The following is a 24,067-nucleotide window of genomic DNA, read 5'->3' as shown; positions in this document are numbered from 1 at the left end:
TGTTAGCCTGATAAATCTTGATTATTTCTGACTCCACTGTTCTGTGATTTTAAAGGATCTCTCTGAAGGTAGTAAGAAAGTCTATATTTGTGTGAAAGGATTGTCCAGAGAATAAAGAAACTAACTATAACCTCCTGAGAAATAACCCTATCCTAGGGTACTGAAGTGCCCAAGAGCTCCTCATTTAGCTCCTAATTCAAATTCCAATACAGACCCAGGATTCAGGGGATTTTGTGGTACTAATGGAAAGAAAGGGTAAAATGGAACAAAAAGTAAGATAAGCAAACCTTGCTTCATGAAAGAATTAAAAATCCATAAGGAAGTATTTCGCTTCCTTTGCCTTTAATGGGAAAGTGCTGTGGTTCAATATGTGTGTCCACAGAGAACAGACAGTAAAGATCAATATGGTCAACTCCTACCTCTGCTATTGCTGGAGAGCTTTCAGTATGGATAATCAAGAGGCAAATACTCCAAATTTCATTCATCTTTGGCTTTATGCTGAATTCTGTATTTACTTTTCAATATGCGTATGCTTGAAAAGAAAATCCAGGAAACTATGCTGTAGATCTCACTCAGGGAGAACTGGAAAGCTAATCTGATCAATTTACAACCAAATAACTTTATGCAAATTATGCTAAATAAACTCATCTCAGGGCAGAGCAGACTATTTTGAAAACTTTCCTAGAATGTAATATTTAGCTGAGAGTACACAGGGTACAAATGGTAGGAATGTATAAAATATAAGAATGTATCATTGGCTCCTCATTCCTTAGTAAACAAAGTTCAAACATTACCTGACATTTGAGGCTCTACAAATTTACCTTGCCTTTATATTAAATAATTTCCCTTCCTAAGTTCTAGTCTCTAGTCAAAACCTCCTGGCCCTGGATGTATTTTCTATACATTCCATACTTTCTACCTTTGATTGGTGTTTCCTAAGCCTAGAAGCAGAACTGAAGGCAGCAGATATGAAGAAAGACCACTGAATTGAATTAACGAAGTTGTTTTGAATTGACAGTCTAAATGACAGAATTAAATGGTATCTGAGATCTCTCTTGGCTGTGAGTCCAAGAATTATGTCAAGGTTCTCCCTGGCTTCCTGGGGATTGGACAAAGTTGTAGGAGACAAGATTTCATGATAACTTTTATAGTTGGACTTAACCAGACCCTATCACGCCCTAGATTATAAGATCACATAAACAGACCTAGAAAGCTTTGCCAGGGGCAAAGCCATGGAAGGAGGTGATGGGAAAGACCAAAGTCTGACCTACCATTTGTTGTATCCTCACCCAGGGCAATACTGTTAAGTCATGGAAACACATTGGGTGGAGGAAAAAGACACTTTCTTGATTCTCAATGGGATTGCATGTGATTCCTTTTTGTATTTTTTACCACACTAAAAAATCTCTTCTACATTTGCTTTGTGAACTTGAACTCTCAAAGGGGTCTACTAGAGTGCCAAATAATGCATTTAGAGGGATGTGATTATAGTCGGTAGTGGAAAGATAGAAAAAGGCACAGCATTTTGGTGATGCTCTTTCATTATGAAGTTGGATGGGGTTGACATCACGTGTGTGTGTGTGTGTGTGTGTATGTGTGTGTGTGTGTGTATATATATATACACATTATATGACCTCTAAATACAGATCTTCAAGGTGAAGATGAAACCCAGAAATATAGGCATGACAGAGCAGCATATGGAAGCTTCCTGATCTACTCACCACAAAAATGAGCAGTTATGAATATTTGTGGTCGCCACAGAATAAGCTAGTTCCTAATTAGCTAGTGGGTGTACATCTGAAGTTTCCATAGCTGTTTGAATGACGAGCAAAAAATCTGTCTTCTATCCATTTAGGACTGCCAAGAGGGACTGAAACCTCTACCCTCAGGAGGTTCGCCTTAAGTACAAATTTTCCATTTTTTCACCCAACTTTAGAAGCCAGTTCTAATAAAGCTCTCTAATGGGGTTGGGTGAAGGATGTGAAGGGAAACTAAAATAGTTGTCAATTTTGTCTTTGAATCTGTACTTAGAATACATAGCTGCTTTATAATTGCTTCCTGCATGAATTTTTTCATCTATATTTAATCTAGTGAAACTGCTTATTAAATTATCTCAATCTGCAAGGACTTTTTGGTTGAAATAACATTAGTAAGGAAAGGAAGAAGAGCAGCCACAGTAATAAAGGCTAAAATTTGCAAAGCACTTTACAAATATATCATTTTATCTTCATAAAAAAACATGAAAAGCAGATGTTATTATCCCCATTTTACAAACAAAGAAACTGAAGCAGAAGTTAAATAGCCCACAGTCAAACAAATGCTGTCAGAAGCTGGATTTGAACTCAGGTCTAGGGTTCTATTCATTGTAAAACCTAGTTGCTTCTAGATAGGAGTATAAATCAAATTATTGGGTCTTCTAGGTAAGAAAGGACTTGAGCTGGCATAGTGGCAGTAGTTGGTGTGAGCTAGATTGACAGTTGCTCTCTGTGAATTTGACTGGTAATAAAATATCACACAGATGTTTCTACGACTCCTGTTCTACAGACTCCTTTTATATGATGTTCCCAAGCTTTATTTTCATAGGAACAGAAAATCCATGGAGAAACAAAAAGACCTCCTGGTATATAGGTTCTTTGTGTGAAGAGTTCTGAAACAGAGGTTACGTCTAGATTGCAACAGAGAATTTGACTAATAATTTCATGCTCAACTTGGGGATAAGGTTAACAGATGGTGTCTAAATGATTATATGATTGGACAAGTTCTAACTAGTCAAATCACTTGAATCAAAGGATAACATTGATGGCTTAATCCCTCTGGAGGGAAGCCTTGAGGAGAGTCCTTCAGCCATCTTCTTTTAGTGATTGTTTTTTGATTGTTTTATTTTGTTTTAGTATTTTTATTATGGACTTGAAAGATTGCATAGATCAATTGCTTATTCAATTTTGTAGATGACACAAAAACTGAGTGTCAATTATTGCATTTACCAAAGTCAAGATTAGAAAAGATCTGAGCCAGTTAGAACACTGGTCCAAATCTAATAAGATAAAATGATAGGGATAAGTGTAAAGATTTGCATTTGGACTATAAAAATCATTTTCACAAAAGTAAAATGGGAGGAGTGTGATGTGACTTTCCAACAAGTTAAAGGGGAAAAGATCACAGCTTTCAATGAACCATAACCTTAAGATTCAGCAGGTTTTCAGTGTCTCCTGTATGTGATACAGCAGAGCTAGATGGCACAGTGAATAGAATGCCGAACCTGGAGTCAGAAAGACTCATTTTCCTGAGTTCAAATCTGGCCACTTACTGTGTGACCCTGGGCAAGTCCCATTACCCCCTTGCCTGAGTTTCCTCATCTGTAAAATGAGATAGAGAATAAAATGGCAAACCATTTCAATATCTTTGCCAAAAAAATTAAAAAAAAAACCCAACCAAATAAAAAGCAAATGTGGTAATGAAGAATCAGTCATAACTGAATAGCAGTTGCAATATATGAAACATCGTAATAGGCACTGAAAATAAAAAGGAAAAAAGGTCCTCTCCTTACTTTATACATTTGTGTCCTGTGGCTTCATATCCTCAGTTCTGGCCTCACCTCATGCTAAAGGCTATTTCTCATACTTTTTCTTTTTAACTTGTATTGTCCTCACATTGTTGCCTTTGGGAAATTTCAGGATGTGACTTTAATATAGCTTGTGTTTAGGTTTCCACAGATGTTGGTAAAAGAGGTCTTTAGATCCCATATAAATACTAGAGGTAAAGTGGCACATATCTGGCATAAGACAGCTTTTGTTGTTAGTAGATTGTTCTGTCATGTCCTACTCTTTGTGACTCCATTGGCCACAGCACACCACCTTCTATCCTCCATCATCTCTCGACGTCTATCCAAGGACATGTTCATTATTTCCATGACACTTATCTATCCATCTTATCCTTTTCTATACCTTTTTTCTTTTATCTTCAATTTTTCCCAACACCAGGGTCTTTTCCAATGAATCTGTCTTCTCATAACATGGCTAAAGTATTTAAACTTCATCTTCGGTTTTCTACCTTCCAGTGACTAGTCTGAATTAATTTCTTTTAAGAATTGACTGATTTGATCTCATTGCTGTCCAATAGACTCTCAAAAGTCTTTTCCAGCACTACAATTCAGCAGCCTTGATTTTGCCAGGCTTAGCTTTCCTTATAACCCAATGTCACATGTTACTGGAAAAACCATGGCTAGGATAAATACCAAAGAATGTTTTCTCCAAATACCTACTTTTGTTTCCTCAAAGGAGTAGGAGCAATGGGTGATACATTGTATCCTAAAGTGAATATGATCTTCTTTAGCAAAAAAAAAAAAAAAAAAAAAAAAAAAAAAGCCTTTTGAGTTTTACAAGGGAAGGCTTTTACCCAATTAGTATAGGTTAGTGGTTCTCAAACTTTTGTTTTCAGTATCTTTATCCTATTAAAAATTATTAAAGATCTCTCCAAAGCGTTTTTTTATCTGGATTATATTTATAGACATTTACCATATTGGAAATAAAAAACTATTTTTGAATTTGTAGACCCTCTAAAAGGGTTTCAGAGATCCCCAGGATTCTCTCTGGGGGTCCTCAAACTTTTTAAATAAGGGGCCAGTTCACAGTCCCTCAGACTGTTGGAGGGCCGGACTATATTAAAAACAAAACCTTTGTTTTGTGGGCCTTTAAATAAAGAAACTTCATAGCCCTGGGTGAGGGGGATAATCATCTTCAGCTGCCGCATCTGGCCTGAAGGCCAGTAGACCACTGAGAACCACTGGTATAGGTGTTAACAAAACCAAAGCAATTTGAGGCCCCTTCAAGGGGTCTTATGTGTAGGCCTTTTCAAAAGTCCTTTCAGAATTTACTTGCCGGGGAGTTATATGAGGGAATACAGGAGTCAGGAGTTGGGAAATTAAAGGTGCCATGGTGAAGGGCAAACAAGCAGTAGCACAAGTAGCTGAATACCCCTTGATCCAGCAGTGTTTCTATTGGGCCTGTATCCTAAAGAGATCTTAAAAGAGGGAAAAAGACCCACATGTGCAAAAATGTTCGTGGCAGTTCTTTTTGTAATGGCAAGAAACTGGAAACTGAGTGGATGCCCATCAATTAGAGAATGGTTGAATAAGCTATGGTATATGAATGTTATGGAATGTTATTGTTCTGTAAGAAATGATCAGCAGGATGATTTTAGAAAGGCCTGGAGAGACTTACATGAACTGATGCTGAGTGAAATGAGCAGAACCACCAACAAGATTATAAGATAATCAATTCTGATAGACGTGACTCTTTCCAACAATGAGATGATTGATGCTAGTTCCAATGATCTTGTGATGAAGAGAGCCATCTACACCCAGAGAGAGGATTGTGGGAACTGAGTATGGATCACAATGAAGCATTTTCACTCTTTTTGTTGTTGTTTGCTTGTATTTTGTTTTCTTTTTTCTTTTTTTCCTTTTTGATCTGATTTTTCTTGTGCAGCAAGATTATTGTATAAATACGTATATATATTGGATTTAACATATATTTTAACATCTTTAGCATATATTGAATAACTTGCCATCTAGGGAAAGGGATGGAGGGGAGGAAGGGAAAATTTGGAACAGGACTAAGGGCCTGGGGCCTGACCTACTCTATCTCAAATTTTTTTGAGATAGAGTCTTCCGCTGGCCCCATTCACTGGTAAGTCCTCTCTCCAATGTCATAAAACCACCCTAGAGTTTGGACTCCACTCAGAAAAGAAAGAAATTTATGATTACATAGGGAGGGCATAATGAGTCCTTTTCAGCCTAGAATCCTATAGAGGTTTTCAGATAAAACTACTCATTGTCAATAGCTATGGATACTGCCTTAGTCCAGGGGATGATAGAAAACTGGCAATATGAAAGTAAGATCACAAAAATTAAAAGCATGTGCCTTTTTAATTCAACTTCAGAGACTGAAGAGATCCTATGCTCTTTTAATGCTGTTCAAGTTAAAAACCAAGACATGTTCTCTAGTTATTTGATGTATGTGTATTGTCTTCTTAACCAGATGTTCTTAATCCACAGAGGCAGGTAAGAAGAGAGCAACTATTTCCTCCTTTCTCATATGATATTGTCCCAAGGTACCTTGGCACTTAATCACCTAGGAAAGATTGTTCAATGTTTAAGAAAGGGGAGGAAAGAGAGAGAGAGAAAGAGAGAGAGAAAGAGAGAGAGAGAGAGAGAGAGAGAGAGAGAGAGAGAGAGAGAGAGAGAGAGTGTGTGTGTTGGGGAAGAGGCTCAGAAATCAGTGTTTATGAGCTTCTATAATTCTTGATTTTCCTCCCAACGGTTTCAGAAGAGAATGTTCACTGCAGTTTATATAAAGAGAAGATTTTCTTGCACCTCAACAGGCTTTGATGTTCCTGGAATCATCTCCTCATAACATCTGGTGGGAAAGAACTGGGGATTTTTCCTGGAATGGGGATTAACCAATATAAAGATATAGAAATTACTTAATAAATGTTTGTTGAAATGGGGGGGGGAAATCTGCTGAAATTAAATAGGGAACAATTCTGACTTTCCTTAACATGGCCAACTCTTCTATGAAGCCTTTTCAGGGTCTCATTTCCATTTTGGTAGCCATTCTTATCCCTTTTGAGATTGTCCAATGTACTTATCACCTTCATAATTAGGTGTACACATCATACCCCATCTCACCCCCTTTGTTCTTGTTGTTATTAGTCCTTCATTCTTAAAGAAAAACAATTACATCAATAAGGTCATGTCTTTATTTATAAGTGAATTGGATTTAAGTGAGTGAGGACTGTGAAAAATCGTCAGACTCATTCTCTCCTCTAGAGACATCTGGATTTGTCGGCAAGATGTAGATCAAGACAACTGGAGGTGACGCAGAATCAGTGAGAAAACTTGGCCTTTGTAAGCTGAGGTCTTTGTCATGTCTCAGATTGTCTGAGGCAATAATCAGTAATTAAAATTAGGTAAGAAATGAGGCAAAATATGGCCTCTTAGCCCCATCCTCTTCCCCTCTATAAGCTCAATGAGGGAAGAGAACTCATCTAAATTTTGTTTCCCCCATGCCCAATGCTTTGTACTAAGTGTTGAGTTGTTCTAACCATTTAGTGAAACTCTCATTTCCAGGAAACTGCTTCAAAAAGCTTCTTTTTCTCCCTTTTCTCTCTATCAGAATTTCAATAATAATGATAAGATGATTATAAGATTAATAATAGCTAGCATTTATATAGCACTTCAAAGTTTGAAAAGTACATTGCATTTATTATCTCATTTGATCCTCACAACAGCCTGGGAAGTAGGTGCTATTATCATCCCCATTTAACAAGGTTTAGATCAGATGATTTGCCCAGAGTCACATAGCAAATGTTTGAGACAGAATTTGAACTCGGCTCCAAAGACTCCAAGTCCTGTACTCTATCCATTATGACACCTGAAAGCCTAACACATAACTAGGACACCAAACAGTTCTATTCCTAAGCCAGGTCAGTGAATTTCAGGGCCAAAAAAGAGTAGGAAGGGAGATTGACTAAGATAGTGGAGCACCAACCTCACACCTGGGCCCCTAAAGGTTCATCCCCCTTCCATCCAGCTAGAACTCAAGACTAAAGTAATACCACTGTTGGTGGAACTGTGAACGGATCCAATCATACTAGAGAGCAATTTGGAACTATGCTCAAAAAGTTATCAAACTGTGCATACCCTTTGATCCAGCAGTGTTACTACTGGGCTTATACCCCAAAGAGATCATAAAGAAGGCAAAGGGACCCATATGTGCCAAAATGTTTGTGGCAGCCCTCTTTGTAGTGGCCAGAAACTGGAAACTTAGTGGATGCCCATCAATTGGAGAATGGCTGAATAAATTGTGGAATAGGAATATTATTGTTCTAAAAAATCATCAACAAGATGATTTCAGAAAGGCCTGGAGAGACTTACATGAACTGATGCTGAGTGAAATGAGCAGAACCAGATTATTATACATGGTAACAAGAAGATTATACATGATGATCAATACTGATGGACATGGCTCTCTTCAACAATGAGATGATTCAAACCAGTTCCAATTGTTCAGTGATGAAGAAAGCCATCTACACCCAGAGAAAGGCCTGTGGAAACCGAGTGTTAACCACAACATAGTGTTTTCACACTTTCTGTTGATGTTTGCTTGCCTTTTGTTTTCCTTGTGAGGTTTTTTTTTTCTTTCTAGATCTGATTTTTCTTGTGTAGCAAGATAACTGTATAAATATGTATACATATATTGGATTTAACATATATTCTAACATATTTAATATGCATTGGACTACCTGTCTTCTAGGAGAAAGGGTGGGGAGAAGGAGGAAAAAATTTGGAACAGAAAGTTTTGCAAGGGTCAATGTTGAAAAATTATCCATGCATATATTTTCTAAATAAAAAGCTTTAATAAAAAAAAGACTAGAGTAATATTTTCTGAAACAGTTTTTCAGTGACCCATTGTCTACAGAATAAATCCAGATTGCTCATTCTGGCACTGAAGACCCATCATAAATGTAGCTATCCTCCCTTTTCTCTCTTCTTTTCCCTCATTCTTCCATACAAGCCTTGCACTAAAACTAAACTGTACTAATTATTTCAACACATGAAACATCCAATTTCACATGGAGCCCAGAATGAAGCATAGCACTCTTATGCATGTTAGCCACCTTTCTAATGGACCTGTCATTTTCATAGCCAGGGATATCATGTAATCCATGATTACATGAGCTTCCTTAACTACCATATCACATTATTATATACTCCAAACCCTTCTAGAGCTTTTTTCACAGGGACTGATGTTTAAGTTATTTGTGAAGTTGATTATTTAATTCAGTTTATCTCTATGGATCCCTATGGAACATTTATCTGTATGACATTTGATCCTATTAAATTTGACCCGTTACTAAGGCCTGGTGAGGTCTTTTTGGACCTTAGCTGTCATCCAACAGGGAAGTACAAAATGGATATAATTGATGGGGCTCTATGAAAGTCACCTCATTGTGAATTAAAGGATATCTAGGTACAATATAGGTAGTCAGACATTCTCCCATTTACTTACATAAGAGGCAGGTAAACAGGAAACAAGCATTTATTAAGTGCCAACTATGTGTCAGGCACTCTGCTTTACAAATATCTCATTGAGTCTTTACAGAAGGCTGTGGGCATTATTATTATTATGCCCATTATTTTTTGTTCAATTGTTTCATTCCATACAACCTCATTTGGTATTTTCTTAACAAAGATACTGACATGATTTCCCATTTTCTTGTCCAGCTCCTTTTTTAGATACTTAAGACAGAGTTAAGTAACTTATCATACAACCAGTAAGTCTGAGGCTGGATTTGAACTCAGGTCTTGCTGACTCCAGCCCAATACTCTACTCCCTACACCACCTAACTGCCCATACTGTTGAGAAAGGATCGTAGTAGGGAACAAGGAGGGAGAATTTTCAAGGAGTTCTCTCCCTTTAAGGCAGCAAAGAGCACATTTACCTAATAAGATAGCCAGGGGTAGAATTCTGGACCTGGAGTCAGAAACACCTGAAATAAAGCTCAGCCCCAGACCTGTACTAGCTGTGTAAACCTAGGCAAATCATTTCATTTCTATATGCCTTAGTTTCCTCATCTGTGAAATGGGGATAACAATAACTGTCTACTTCCCACGATTATTATGAGGATCAAATGAAATGATATTTGCAAAACACTATAACTTTGAAGCACTGTATACATACTATTTATTATTACTATTACTATTATTTGAGGTTTTAGAGATCAATGATTCCTTCAGACATTTAGAGCCAGAGGACTTGAGTTTAGCCACTTATTATATGCCGTTTTTTCTTTATGGTCTTAGCTTTCTCTTCTGCAAGAAAAAAAGAAGATGAGTTGGTCTCTGAGATCTTTTCCGTTTGATAATCTGATAATCCTTCAATTATTTGTTCTTCTTTGTGATATGGTATCATATAATAATGCTCATTATGATAACAATAATAATGTTGTTGTTCAGTCATGTACGACTCTTCATGGTCTAATTTGGGATTCCCACTGGCAGTAATTTGCTATTTTCTTCTTCTGCTCATTTTACAGATGAGGAAGATGAGGGTTAATTGACTTGCCCAGGGTCACACTGAGGCTGGATTTGAACTTAGATCTTCCAATTACCTGTCCCATGTAGTAATAATAGTACACTTATATATAAATTCAAAAGTTTGCAGAGCCCTTTGCAAATATCATCCCTATCAGTAGTAGTCCCTGGGCAATCACTGCCTTACAACTGACTTGCCCAGAATCATAGGAACTCTAGGTACAGATGAAGTCTCTGACAGAAATGGCTCATCCATAGTCCAAAAACTGTTAAGCTTATGAGAAGAGATGTCCCTGTTTCCCTCCTTCTATAATACTTTTTTTTTCTGATTGGAGCCATAAGCTCTTGGTTCTGGAGGGAGGGGGCAAACCTCTCTTAAATGATTTCCCATTTCTTTGTGTTAAACATTATTGTCTATTGAGAACATGAGAGTCTGTGTATAGTGGGATTAGGAATGAAGATTATATTCTAAACTGTTACCAATTTATCAAATTTGTACAAAGAGGAGGAGAACAGAGTGTGCTGAGGTGAGATAGAAAAGAATGGAGGAAAGTGAAACTGAAAGTACTCTAGATAAGCATCAGTTCTTTTGTTATTTGCATAGTTTTCACAGGATTTTTTTTTTTTTTAGGCTGGAAGGGACTTTAGAGAAATATCTGCTCTAAACCCTTTGCTAAGGGAAAGCCTGCTGTGGAGTAATTGTGTTCAAGATACTGTCACAACTATAGCATAGACACAAAAATAGGTCAGTAAGAAATGGAATGACTACCTCAAAGGCAAAGAGACCTTAGGGGGCAACTGAGGCAAAAACAGGGTGAAGTGAGTTAGACAGATCACACAGCTGATAAGTGTCTGAGGCTGGATTTGAACTCAGGTCTTCCGGACTGCAGGCTGGCATTCTCTCTGCAGCCGCCCCAAGATTATAGAAGTAGTAAATAGCAGCACCAGAATTCAGACCTATTAGATATAGCACTTTTATTATTGCATTTTTCATTACCCAGACACCCTGATGCTCATAAAGACATAGTTTTCCTCTATGGTTGATTAACTAAATCATCTATTCAATTAAAAAAATGTGTGTGTGTGTGTGTGTGTGTGTGTGTGTGTGTGTGTGTGTATCTTGAGGTTCCAGGACTAAATTTCTTTCTTAAGGACCTTGCCTTAAACCCAAATCATTCTTGCTCTCCTTGATGGGCCATCAAAAAATTTCATGCGAAGTTCACTTGGTCTTTGGGCCTTAATGGCCTCAGAGTGAATATAAATAGTAAACATTTCTGTTTTGGCCAGAAATCCTGAGGGATTTGCCTTCCTTTCCAGATTGATTCTTTTTTTGTGTTGTTTTTGTTTTTTGACTAGGTAAAAAAGGCCGTTTTTTGCCCCCATTTCTTTCTTACCTCGCCTTAATCAGTGAATGGGCATTGCCTCAATCAAGCTAAAACCTGTTAAAGGCCTTAGCTTAGAAAGGTTTGATGTCTCCGATTGCATCTATCCTGATCTATATCTGGACATTAGATCCAGATGGCTTCAGAGGAGAAAGTGAGTCTGGTGACCAATTCACTTATATGTCATGACATTACCTTCTTGATGTCAGGACAAACAACAGTTACTATATATGTGTGTGTATCTATGTATGTGTATCTCTCTCCCTAACTCACTCTCTCCCTCTCTCTCTCTCTCTCTCTTTCTCTCTCTCTCTCTCTCTCTCTCTCTCTCTCTCTCTCTCTCTGTGTGTGTGTGTGTGTGTGTGTGTGTGTGTGTCTCTGTATATATGGATGTATGTATCTGTTATCTATCACCCATACTGTAGATAGAGCACTGTATAGATGCTGGGATGCTGGATTAAGATATAAAGCTAAAACAATATAGGGTCCTACTCTTAATGAGCTTTCACTTTAATATAGAATTCCTTCCACACACCTGAGGTAGTCATCTTTTAATATTTAGCTAGGTATTAACTTCACTAATTTCTCCAGATTTTCAATGTTTCTTTAAAATCATTTCTGAATGTGAGATTCCATATCTTCTCCATCCCTTGGGCTTTATATTTCTGCCAATGATCCTGGCAGGGTTTTGGTTCTTCTGCTGGTGGCACTGCACTGTCCAATCAAATGGGACAATATTTGTAAAGTGATTAGCATAGTGGTAGGCACAAACTAAGTCCTTGATAAATGCTCATTCCCTTCTCTCCTTTTTTTTTTTCTTTCCCCAAACCCATGATTTAGGGGGTCAGAGTAGGTGTCTCTGCTTTTAGTCATTCCCTTGGATATCTGTGTGCATCTGGTCTTTTGTTTGCTTCTGCCACTGTGGGATTTGAAATGTCCCTGTCTGAGTTTTCTTGTTGGTGGTGAGATAAATGTGTGTTGTTGCTTTGTGAGTGATTTGATCTGTATGATTCAAGGATCTTCATGGCTAACCCCTTTTCACTAACTTTATTTCCTGTTACTCCTTAAACATAATGTTGTGGAAAACCTCTTTCCCCCCATCTTTCAGATGTTATGTCCTTTGAAGTTCAGCTCAGGCATCACCTTCTGTATAAAATGTTTTTTAATTCTTTCCAAGGCTAGTAAATTTTTTTCCTTATCCACACATCTGACAGGTAAAATATCTCCTTCTCCCCTAACATGCTTTTTATGTCTAAATTGTGTACCCATTTTGACCTTATGATATGCCAAAAATCATACATTTACCCTGTTGGAATCTACATCATCCTCCCAAAGCTGTATTGCTTTTCATTCTGGACTCTATCTATCTGTGTCTTCTGTCTCTCTATATCTTTGTGCCTGTAGCTCTTTCCTAGCAGGATATGGAACCATTCTCTGCTGAGTATCTCAGTTCATTTCATACATTTCCAAGTCCCATGTCCTACATGAAGCCTCCCCTGACCAATCTAGTTCATAGCAATCCTCCTATTCTGAACTCTTTTGATCCTTCTTGTCTCTATCACCCCTTGAAGGGTCATCATCAATTGTTTCCTTACTCTATTTCAATGATTCTGGAGGAAAGAATGAGACTGAGGATTTTGTGCAGCTCTACCTTACGAATTCTATTCACAGGCAAGTCAAGAAATCACCCTTGTGATGTTATTGGTCCTCTTCTAGAACAAAGGGAACAACAATAACCCCATCAAAATTATCTTGAATTTGTATATGCTTATTGAGCACTGTTGAAAGGGATGATGAGTATAATCGTCTATCACTCTTATTCCTCCCTTCTTTCTCCCTCATACACTTACATTTTGTGGATTAGGTTGCCCTTTCTCTAGGACATACCTATGTCTTCAGCTCCTCTTTTTAAAAGGAATGTCTTTCTTTTTAAGTCAACCCCAAATGAATTGGCTGAAGCTTTCCTTCAATTCCAGCTCTACTAGTCACAGTCTCTCTAGTCACTATGGATTCATTGCCTAGGAGAATCTTAATATCAGTGATTTCTCTGTCCTGAAAAGTTGTTCAAATAAATCAATAGTTTTCCCTACAACTCTGAACTCCCAACAAGAGATAGTAAGGCTCTGGCAAAAATTACAATTTAAAAATCTCCTTTTCTTTTCTTCCCAAAATCCAATCAGCCCCATCTCCATTAATCTTTATATCATGGTAAATCTTCCTGGGAAAGGAATTTGAATAGGTGGAAGAATTTAGATTATCCCAATTTCCTTGATGATGTCAGGAGAATAACATTCATATAAATATATGTCATCTTCTTCATGATCTCAAGGGCAGGGGGTGTTTCAATTTTTGTTTGTGCCTCCTCAGCATAAATAGTAGAGATCAATATATGCTTGTTGATTGATAGTTAAGTGGATTGAATTACTGTCTTTTACTATGGACACATTGTGTAACAGAACCAGCATCTTCCCGGGTTCCCCTTTCCAAAGAAAGTGACAAGTCTAGCATTCTTTCATTGTCACTGATTATCCTGAATAAGTTGGATTGGCAATAGAATAAAACTGAAAATGAACTGGTCCAGCTCATTTAGCAATTGGGGATAGCACTCTTGGTTATTAAGGATAATACAATTAGGGTTGCAGGGCAGCTAGTGGAATGGAGACAGTGCAAGAAAAGAAATCTCACCAGATATGGGTGAGGACTAACAAAGCATAGTTAGAAGCCCATCATATAGTCTCTGACCCAGAAGTTCCATTTCATCACTTTGAAATTAGTCATGAGTCAGGAAGTTAAGAATAAATGTAAAGGAGGAACCTAGTAATTCAAACTATTTTTTTAAGACCATAAAGAACCCACATGTGCAAAAACATTTGTAGTACCTCTTTTTGTAATGACAAGGAACTGGAAATTGAGTGTATGCCCATCAATTGGGGAATGGCTGAATAAATTATGGTATTTGGATATGATGGAATATTACTGTTGTATAATATATGATGAGTAGACTGATTTTTAAAAAACCTACAAACACTTACATGAACTGATGCTGAGTGAAGTGAGCAGAACCAAGAGAACATTGTATACAGTAAGAACAAAATTATGTGAAGATCAACTGTGATGAATTTGGCTCTTTGCAATAATGCAGTGATTCAAGACAATAGACTTCGGATGGAAAATACTATTTGTGTCCAGAAAGAGAACTACAGAGATTGAAAATGGATCAAAGCAAAGTATTCTCACCTTTGCTTTTGTTTGCTTTTTTTTTTCTTTTTTGGTGGTTTTTCTCTCTTTTTGATCTGATTTTTCTTGCACAACATGACAAATATGTAAATGTTTACAAGAATTGTGCATATTTAACCATATCAGATTGCTTGCTATCTTTGAGAGGGAGGAAAGCGAGGGAAAAAATTTGGAACACAAAAGTAAAATGAATGCTGAAACTATCTTTATATGTATTTGAAAAAATAAAATGCTATTTAAAAAAAAGACCAAGATTTATCTTACTACTTTTTCTAGAAGGAGGACTATTTTTTCCACTGAGGAAGCAGTGCATAGATAGGTCTTCACTACCAAGAAAGTAGGCAAATTGCATGAGAAGTACAAACAGAAATCTGATGAATCATTGAACCAATGGCATCTGAAGGAACAGTTTAATGGAGACAATGGAATCTAATGCTGAGACTTTTTCTTTAATTGAGGTTCATAGTTCTCTCTGAGGACTTAGTGTTAAATCAATTAAATCAATTAGAATCTCTAGCTACAGGTGATTCTATAAAGATAAGGGTAAAGTTCCTAAAGGAAATATATTTGATAGACTGGATCTCCGCTTCCCATTCTAGTTCTCTCCCATGCCTACATGTGCCACACATTATGAATAACCTACCTTGGGGCAAATTCAATCCTACCCTCTGAGTAGATCCCCACCAGAATGGCTTTAGACTTTAGCTATGTGGTCTGCCTCACTTCATAATTATATAGATGTGGACTGAATACTGGTAAAAAACTGATCAGGGACAGCTGTGGCTTGTGCAAATATTGTGTCAATGAATAGATACTCTGAAAATTGGGTAATGGAAAAGGAACAGAGTTTATTTCCCTGTTCGGTAGACAGTAGGAAATAACCTCCTCTCCAGAAGGATCTTTGGGTATGGCTTCTGAAATATGAGGTGATAAGAAATCAATTGAAGGAACTTCAGTGCCAGACCACCATGGGGCCCTTTAGCTACATACAAGCCTAAGGCATTTGTTAATGCCTTATATTTGTATATTTGATAGCATTTTTCATCATAAATCTAAGAGATGTCTTAGACATTTTATTGCTGAGAAGAGCTAAGTGATTCACAGCTAATCATTTTATAATATTGCTATTACCTTGTAGATAGTTCATTTCACTTTGCTTCAACTCATATAAGACCCTCCAGGTTTCTTTCTGTGAGCATCCTGCTCATCATTTCCTATAGCATAATAGTATTCTAACTGAGTGGATGTTGGAAAATGGCTGAGATAAGTTATGGTATATGAATGTTATGGAATATTATTGTTCTATAAGAAATAATCAACAGGATATTTTAGAGAGGCCTGGAGAAACTTACATGAACTGATGCTAAGTGAAATGAGAAGAATCAAGAAATCATTGTACACAGCAACAATAATATTATAAGATGATCAATTCTGATGAATGTGACTTTTTCCAATAATGAGATGACTGAGGCCAGTTCCAATGATCTTGTGATAAAGAGCTCCTTCTGCACCCAGAGAGAGGACTGTAGGAACTGAGGGGGGATCACAACATAGCATTTTCACTCTTTTTGTTGGTTTTTTGCTTTCATTTTGTTTTTTGTTTTTTTCATTTTTTTGTTTTTACTTTTTGATTTGATTTTTCTTGTGCAGCAAGATAATTGTATAAATACATATACATATATTGGATTTAACATATGTAAAAAAATAACTATTCTATCACAACCACATAGCAGCCATTCTCCAACTGATGGGCACCCTCCCAGTTTCCAACTCCCTGCCACTAATAAAAAGCTGATATAAATATTTCTGCACATATAGGTCCTTTTACCTTCTTTCTTCTATCTACAAAACTAGTAGTGGGTGGCTAATAGTGGGTGGCTAAAGGTATGCATAGACCTATCATCCTTTGGTCACAATTCCAAATTGCTCCACAGAATGGTTGAATCAGTTCACAACTTCACCAACAATGCATTAATGTCTCATTTTCCCCATATCTCCTTTAACATCAGTTGCTCTGTTTTCCTTTTCTGTTCTATTCTTTCTCTCTCTCTCTCTCTCTCTCTCTCTCTCTCTCTCTCTCTCTCTCTCATTTAATCCAAAGCTGATGTAAGTAGGTTTTCAGAACTACCAGACCTCCTCCACCATCTAATTCCTCTGTGTTGGTTCTTCCTCTGCATCTCATTCATATAGTATAATTATGTTTATTTTTTCCTAGATGGTTTTGCTTTTTAGAGTCACATCATACTCAGTTCTGTTCCAATCTTTCTTTTGGAGTGCCCGATTACTGTCAATCCTAAACATATAATTCACCTTTTCGTGTATAAAATATAAATAATTTGTCCTTATTGAGTCCCTTGAAATTGTCTTCATAAAATCTTGTTGTGTTGCTGTGTTCAACACTTCACTTAGCATCAATTCATACAAGTGCTTCCAGACTCTTCTGAAATCACCTTGGCCATCATATCTTTTTTTCAAATTTTTTTTTATCATTTTCTTTATTTTTCTGATTATACTTGTACACTAATTTTTCAAAATACACATTTCTTTATGAATCATATTGGGAGAGAAAAAATAAAACAAAAGGGAAAAACCACAAGAGAAAAAGGCAAAAGAAAAAGAAAGGGAATCATTATTTATTTATTTATTTGCTGAGGCAATTGGGTTTAAGTGACTTGCCCAAGGTCTCACAGCTAGGCAATCATTATTTCTTATAGAACAATAATATTCCATTACATTCATATGCCATAACTTATTCAGCTATTTCCAACTGATAGGCATCTACAGCTGCTACAAATATTTTTGTATATGTGGGTTCTTTTTACTTTTTTATGATCTCTTTGGGATACAAACCCAGTAGAGATACTGCTGGATCAAAGGGCATGCACAGTTTGATAGCCCTTTGAGCATAGTTCCAAATTGCTCTTCAGAATGGTTGGATCAATTTGCAACTCCACTAACAAGGCAGTAGTGTTCCAGTTTTCCCATTTCCTCTACAATATTTATCATTATCTTTCCCTGTCATCTCAATCTGAGAGGTATGAAATAATACCTCAGAATTGTCTTAATTTGTGTTTCTGTAATCAATAGTGATTTAGAGCATTTTTTTTCTAGAAATGACTTTAATTTCATCATCTGAAAATTGTTCATATTTTTGACCATTTATCATTAAATTCTTTCTGGGCAGGTAATCATTTAATGTTATTTTGGGGGGGAGGAAAGGCTTTTTTACTTCACTATTTTCTGAAAATGAATTCCATCTTCTCTATTCTGATGGTAACTTTCTGTGGGTGGGCTATTATTCCTTTGCCTGCTCATTGTTTAAAAATAAGAACTTATTAGTGTAATCACCTCTAGTCCTGCGTTGCTGGGGGCTGGTGTATCTGATTTCACTTCAGCCCTCTCCTCTGACCTGGAACTCCAAAACCAAGAACTCCACCCTCCTGTAAATGCTTGTAGCCAGCAGTTTCCCTGCCCCATTGCTTTTGAATTTAGAAGGTGTTTTCCTTCTTGCAGGGCCAAATTTCATCTGGTGTTCTTATCAGCTGAAGTTCTCACAGATTTCCTAAACTCAGACCCTAAATCCCCAGGTGTCTGGGAGGTGAAAGTTCCTATTGTTCTGACTAAGGCTACCTTACTTTGTTTTCTCCTACTTTGTTTTCCCACTTTGTTTTCTCGGATTGTCCCTGGATGACCCCTGCCTTATTTGTTTTTCATCAATTTATGTTCACCCTGAGGTACAATTTTATTTTTGTTTGTGGGGGAAATCTAGAAAGCTTGGAATTTTCTGACCTACTCTGCCTTCTTCACAGAATCCTTCTACCTATTCTGTTTTTAAAGGTGCTATTTTTTTTTTTCAGTATTTGCATGTGTATGTGTCTCCTTTACCAAGCTTTTAACTTTTTTTCATGTTTTTCTTGCATCACTCTCATTTTTCTTCCCATTTTTTCCTCTATCTCTCTTATTTTATTTTCAAAATCTATTTTGAGCTCATCCATGACATGACACCAATTCATATTTTTCTTTGAAGCTTTTCTTAAATATTGGAGTTTTGACTTTGTTATCTTCTGAGTTTGTTTTGATATTCCTTGACATGCTAGTAACTTTCTATGGTCAGATTTTTTCTGTTGTTTGCTCATTTTCCCAGTTTATTTCTTGACTTTTAACTCTATTAAATTGAGGGTTTGTTTCCAGAGTGGAGGGCACACTGTCCCAAGTTTCAGGGATTTTGTGCAGCTGTTTTCAGAGGAATTGAACTTATAAAATTTTCAGTTCTTCCATGTTGGTATGATCTAAGGACAGGTGTGATTCCTACTTTCTTAGCCTATGAATAACCATAAGCACTCTTTTTTGCCTTAGAATCTTAAGGAAGGTCCTCACTTCACTACAGCGGCAAGCTCTGGTGTGTTAGTGCTCCTTCTCACCCTGGGATTTCCTCCCAGATGTATGACCCAGATCTGAGTATGGGTAAAGCAGTAGAATCCTGCCTCAGTACTACCAAAGAGTCCTGTAATCTCCTTCTAATCAGGACCCCCTTACCATCTGTGGGCTGAGTTCCAGAAGAAGATACTGCCACTGCTGACTCGGTGACTCCCAAGGCCTACTCCAGGTTTGCTGGGTCCTGGTCTGCATTGGCATGGCCTGAACTAATCTGTGCTCCTCTCTCACCTAAGTGCAACAGTACTTTCCTACTGACCTTCTAAGTTATATTTGATCTCAGTTATTTCACCCTGTTCTTTTGTGGGTTCTGTCCTTTCAAGAATAGTTGTGACATTATTTAAAGGTGTTTAAAGGAATTTGGGGGAGAACTCAGGTGAACCATTGTCTTTTTTCTGACATCTTGACTCCATCTCAAGATATTTCTTTTTTAGTAAAGAAAGCTGGAGTACTTTGCTAGACTAACTTTCCTTACAACAATTCTGTGTTGCCCAGGAATGCAAATGGCACCTGACAGCTTACAGTGGATTGCAGGGAGCTGAACAGTTTTCATTCTCATCACTATGGTTGTTCCTGACTTTGTAAATAATGTAGACCATGTAGCTCAGGCATATATTGAACGGTACTAACTTAACCAAGGTTGTTTTTTTTTTTCTTTTTCTGTCTTTCTGTGGCTAAAACCAGTCAGAAGTAGTTTACTTTCACCTGGGGATGAACCTGGGGTACTTTCACAGTCTCCCCAGGCTACCTGGATTATTCATTATATTGCCCCATTATCATAGTACTGAAAAAGTTAGGGACTGGAAAAAGTCCCCTTTTTAAAAATGGTCTCCTACATCAGAGGTCTCCAACATTCCTCAGGGCAGAATCAAATTAAAATGTAATTGGGAAATAATTACAAAATAAATTCCAATATAATAGGCCACAGATAATATGTGGTTAATATGCTTCCATAAAGTTCCTCAGGTCATAATCCTTGTTTCTATTTTATTTTTACATCATTGATATGCACCATTACATTAGTCACATAATATTAACTGGACAAGATAAAGCCATGGTGGCAGAGGCTCTATCTAGGTCATACAGTGGCCCATAAGAGGGACAAAACATAGGAAATCAGGCCTTAGAAAATCTAGATTACAGTCTTCTCAGTTTGGATTTGGAAAATAACAGAGCATTTCACTCCCAAACCAGAATAAGCCACTGACATTCACTTTTCTTTGATCTAATAAGGAAACCTAGAGATTTTCAGACTTTTAAGGTTTAGAGAACCCACATTCCTGCAAGTCTGCCTCTTTTAAATCTACATCCTTGGATGATGCAAAGCATCTGTAGCAGATGGCTGTATAGCAATATTTCCCCTTGGGTTATTGTGACCCTCCTGGAAATATTTGTCCATAAAATTCAGGCTGAGTAGAGTCTTTGGCAAGCACTGAGGGAGGGTCAGGATAAATGATTATTGGTTTTCTGGAGCTGCAGATTGCTTGAAGTGACCACCACTTTTGAAAAGCAATGGATTTGTTTTGTTCCTGGTTCTGGTTACTGCTGAACAGATGATAGAATTATACCTTTGTCCAAAGTTGCCTGTTGTGGGTTGGATGATGCAAGATAGTCCCTCTAACAAAACAAGGAAAGCACAGAAGGTTTCTTTTGCTAAATGCAAATGGTACATTCAAACTCATGGTTGTCTGCATTTTCCCAGCATTCTTCACAAACAAGTGGAAACTATGCCAGAGACTGAGGCTTTCTTTCCTCTGAGGTTGTTTGGAAAACTCTTTCCAAAAAAGGCTTGAGAGAACAAAAGATAGTATTATCAGGAGACACCTTGCTATCTAATAGCATAGCCATGTAATTGTTTCCATATAGTTAATGATGACTATGCAATTTGAAAGAAGAGGATATGAGATGTTGCATTGCACTTGGAAGTACGGAACAACCACTCCACAAATGTCTCTAAGAAGGCAAAGATTCTACTTCATTCCCTTTATATGGCTACCAGAAAGCACGACATTTCCCTTTGTGCTTTCCTGCTGAGTAGGAAATGGAAGAATCTTACTCTTAAGTTAGAGCCTGAACCAGATTGCATGAAAAGGCTAAGCCTCTTCAGTACAGACCTTGTTGTGTAATGAAGAATTGCTGACCTTGCCAAAAAGGGATCATCTATTCCATGACCCTGAAGGCAGGTTTCTCCTGCCCATATTCACTGCCTTCCATCAAGAGAAGCATCTGACCATGTAAGAGATATCATCATTTATACTATGGCCCTAATATTCCCGTGGCTGCTTGAGCTTATGTGCTCATCACCATCACCTTTGCATTAGAAGACTTACCTAGAACTACAAAGATTTAGCATCACCCACCACATGGACCAGATAGACCCTCCACAACTCAGACTCAGTCCTTCCAAAGGAGGGAGGAAAGCTTAGAATTCCTGGCTTTTGTTCTCCATATTTTTTGTCATTTTTCTTCTTTTGACTTTTTGGGAATGGAAAGTAGATGTGTTGCCCAATTGTTATTCAGTCATTTTCAGGTGTGACTACCTTTGCATTTTCTTGGCAAAGATACTGAAGTGGTTTGCCATTTCCTTCTCCAACTCATTTCACAGATGGGAAGAGTTAAGTGATTTGTCCAGAGTCAGGGCTCATAAGTGTCCGAGGCCAAATTTAAAGTCAGGTATATGAGTCTTCCAACTTCAGATCTGGAATTCTTATCTACTGAATTACTTCCTCAGTCAAAACCCTAAAGAGCATTTAAATGGTAGAAGGTCTTCTAGGAGATACTTACCATCTTGCCACAGAGGTAGTGGTATGTGGCATCTGGTACTCAGGTTTTCTCCCTTGCTCTCTCCTCCTATTATGGGTTAGAAAAAGGAAACAAAGTCAGGCCTTGATTGTAGAAAGGGCATGCAAGACTCAAATCATGCCTTCCTAGTAACTTCTGGAGGCACTGATCACTTGGAGGTAAAAGTCAGGGCCTCCCCCAGTTAGTGGATATCTAAAGCCAGTACTGAGTCACCACATCCTTCTGAGCTGAATAGACCCATTTCCATATGGAAATTAGAGAAGCCAAGGACCATTGGATACCAAGGAGGCTAAGTAAGCCTCTTTTTGTTAACTGTTCAATAACTTAGGAACATCACATTTTTATCCCATTATCCAAACAAAACTAATAGGGTACTGTTATCTGTCTTCTCCTAACATACAGCATTAAAAACCTTCACATTCTGGCTTCCTCCTATCTTTTCAGTTTCATTCTCCTTTCCCCTTTTCCATTCCAGTCAAACTTAACTATAAGTTCTTCCCTCCCCATAATATCCTATTTCCTTTACTTAGAAAGCTCCATATTTTCATACCTGGAATGCATTCTACTTCAGTTCAGCCTCTTAGACTCCCTCATTTTCTCCAAAGCATAACTCAGATGCCTACATAGAGTTTTTCCTAATCCATCAGGTGTTGATGCTGATCTCTTCCTCTTAAAATCACTCTATATTTATTTTGCCAGGGCTTTGTATTTTTTTTTAAAATTTTACTGTATGTTATATCTTCCCAAAAAATAATGGTAACATTTTGAAAGACTGAACTTTTTTATTTCTGTCTTTGTAACCTCAGCACAATACCTAGCATATGTTGTTGTTGTTCTGTCAATTGTTTCCATCAACTCTTCCATGTCCTCATTTGGGATTATTTTGGGAAAGATACTGAGTGGTTTGCCATTTCCTTCTCCAAATATTTGGCAGGTAAAGAAACTGAGGTAAACAGATTTAAGTGACTTGCCTAGAGTCACCCAGCTAGTAAGTGTCTGAGACTAGATTTGAACTTAGGAAGTTGAATCTTCCTGACTCCAGGCCAGTGCTCTATCCCCTGTGGCATCTCTATCACCTCACCTGGCAGGTGCTTAATAAACATTTACTAAATTTAACTGAACAGTTAAATAGGATATTTAATAGGCATTAAATAGGATAAAGATGGGATCTGTGATTCATTTGTATAGGGAACCCAGGTGATAAAATACTCTCTTTCCATTTCAAATCTTTGCAACTTATACTTAGAGAATTAAGTGACTTGTCCAGAATCCTGCAACCAGTGTGCATCAGAGGCAGGACTTTAATCCTGGTTTTCCTCGTTTGAGGCCAGCTCTCTATCCTCTAGGCAAAACTGTCTTTCATGGGACTCAGTATGTTAACGTTAATAATGAAGAGCTGCAGAGGCCAAAAAAATGATTTCCTAGTGTCATGGAGGACTAGGTATTAAAGAGCCACAAAACCTTATTCAGTGTCTGTTACATGAAAGACACTGTGTTCAGTGTAGGGGCAGGATAGGAAAGGAGGGAAGACAGGTATTGCTTTCCTGGAGTCCACAGCCTAGCAGGGAGGATAAGATAGCATTCAGGAGGATATAATGCCAGGCAACAAAGACAGCTTGAAAAATAAAAAAATGTATAAAGAGGAAAGAGGAAACTATTTTAGATAAAGGTAAATTCTCTGAGCACAAGGAAATCATAGAAGAGACAGGATAATTGATGCTGGTGATGGAACCATAGGAGGGCAGCCAGCAAAAGTACTATGATAATAATAAAAGCAGCTGATGCTATTATGGTGATTTAAAGAGCACAGATCTCTTTACACATATTATCTTCTTTGATCTTCTCAACAGCTGGGGAGCTGGGAACCCCAGGTAGACATATTAGAGATGAGATTATTACACAGTATAATATGTCGCATTATATGATTACCCATTTTATAGATGAGAAAACAGAAGGTCTGAGAGACTAGTAATTTGTCTGTGAGCTCCCAGGAATTAAGTGTCAAAGATAGGATTCAGACCCAGGTCATTCCTGATTTCTACAGCACCCCCATGTCTACACCAGAGGCAAATCTTCCAAGAATGCTAGAAGAATTGTTCCATGTGGAACAAAAGAC

This window comes from Sarcophilus harrisii, chromosome 4, assembly GCF_902635505.1.
Source record: "Sarcophilus harrisii chromosome 4, mSarHar1.11, whole genome shotgun sequence".
NCBI classification, from domain to species: domain Eukaryota; kingdom Metazoa; phylum Chordata; class Mammalia; order Dasyuromorphia; family Dasyuridae; genus Sarcophilus; species Sarcophilus harrisii.
This window is presented reverse-complemented; position numbering follows the sequence as displayed.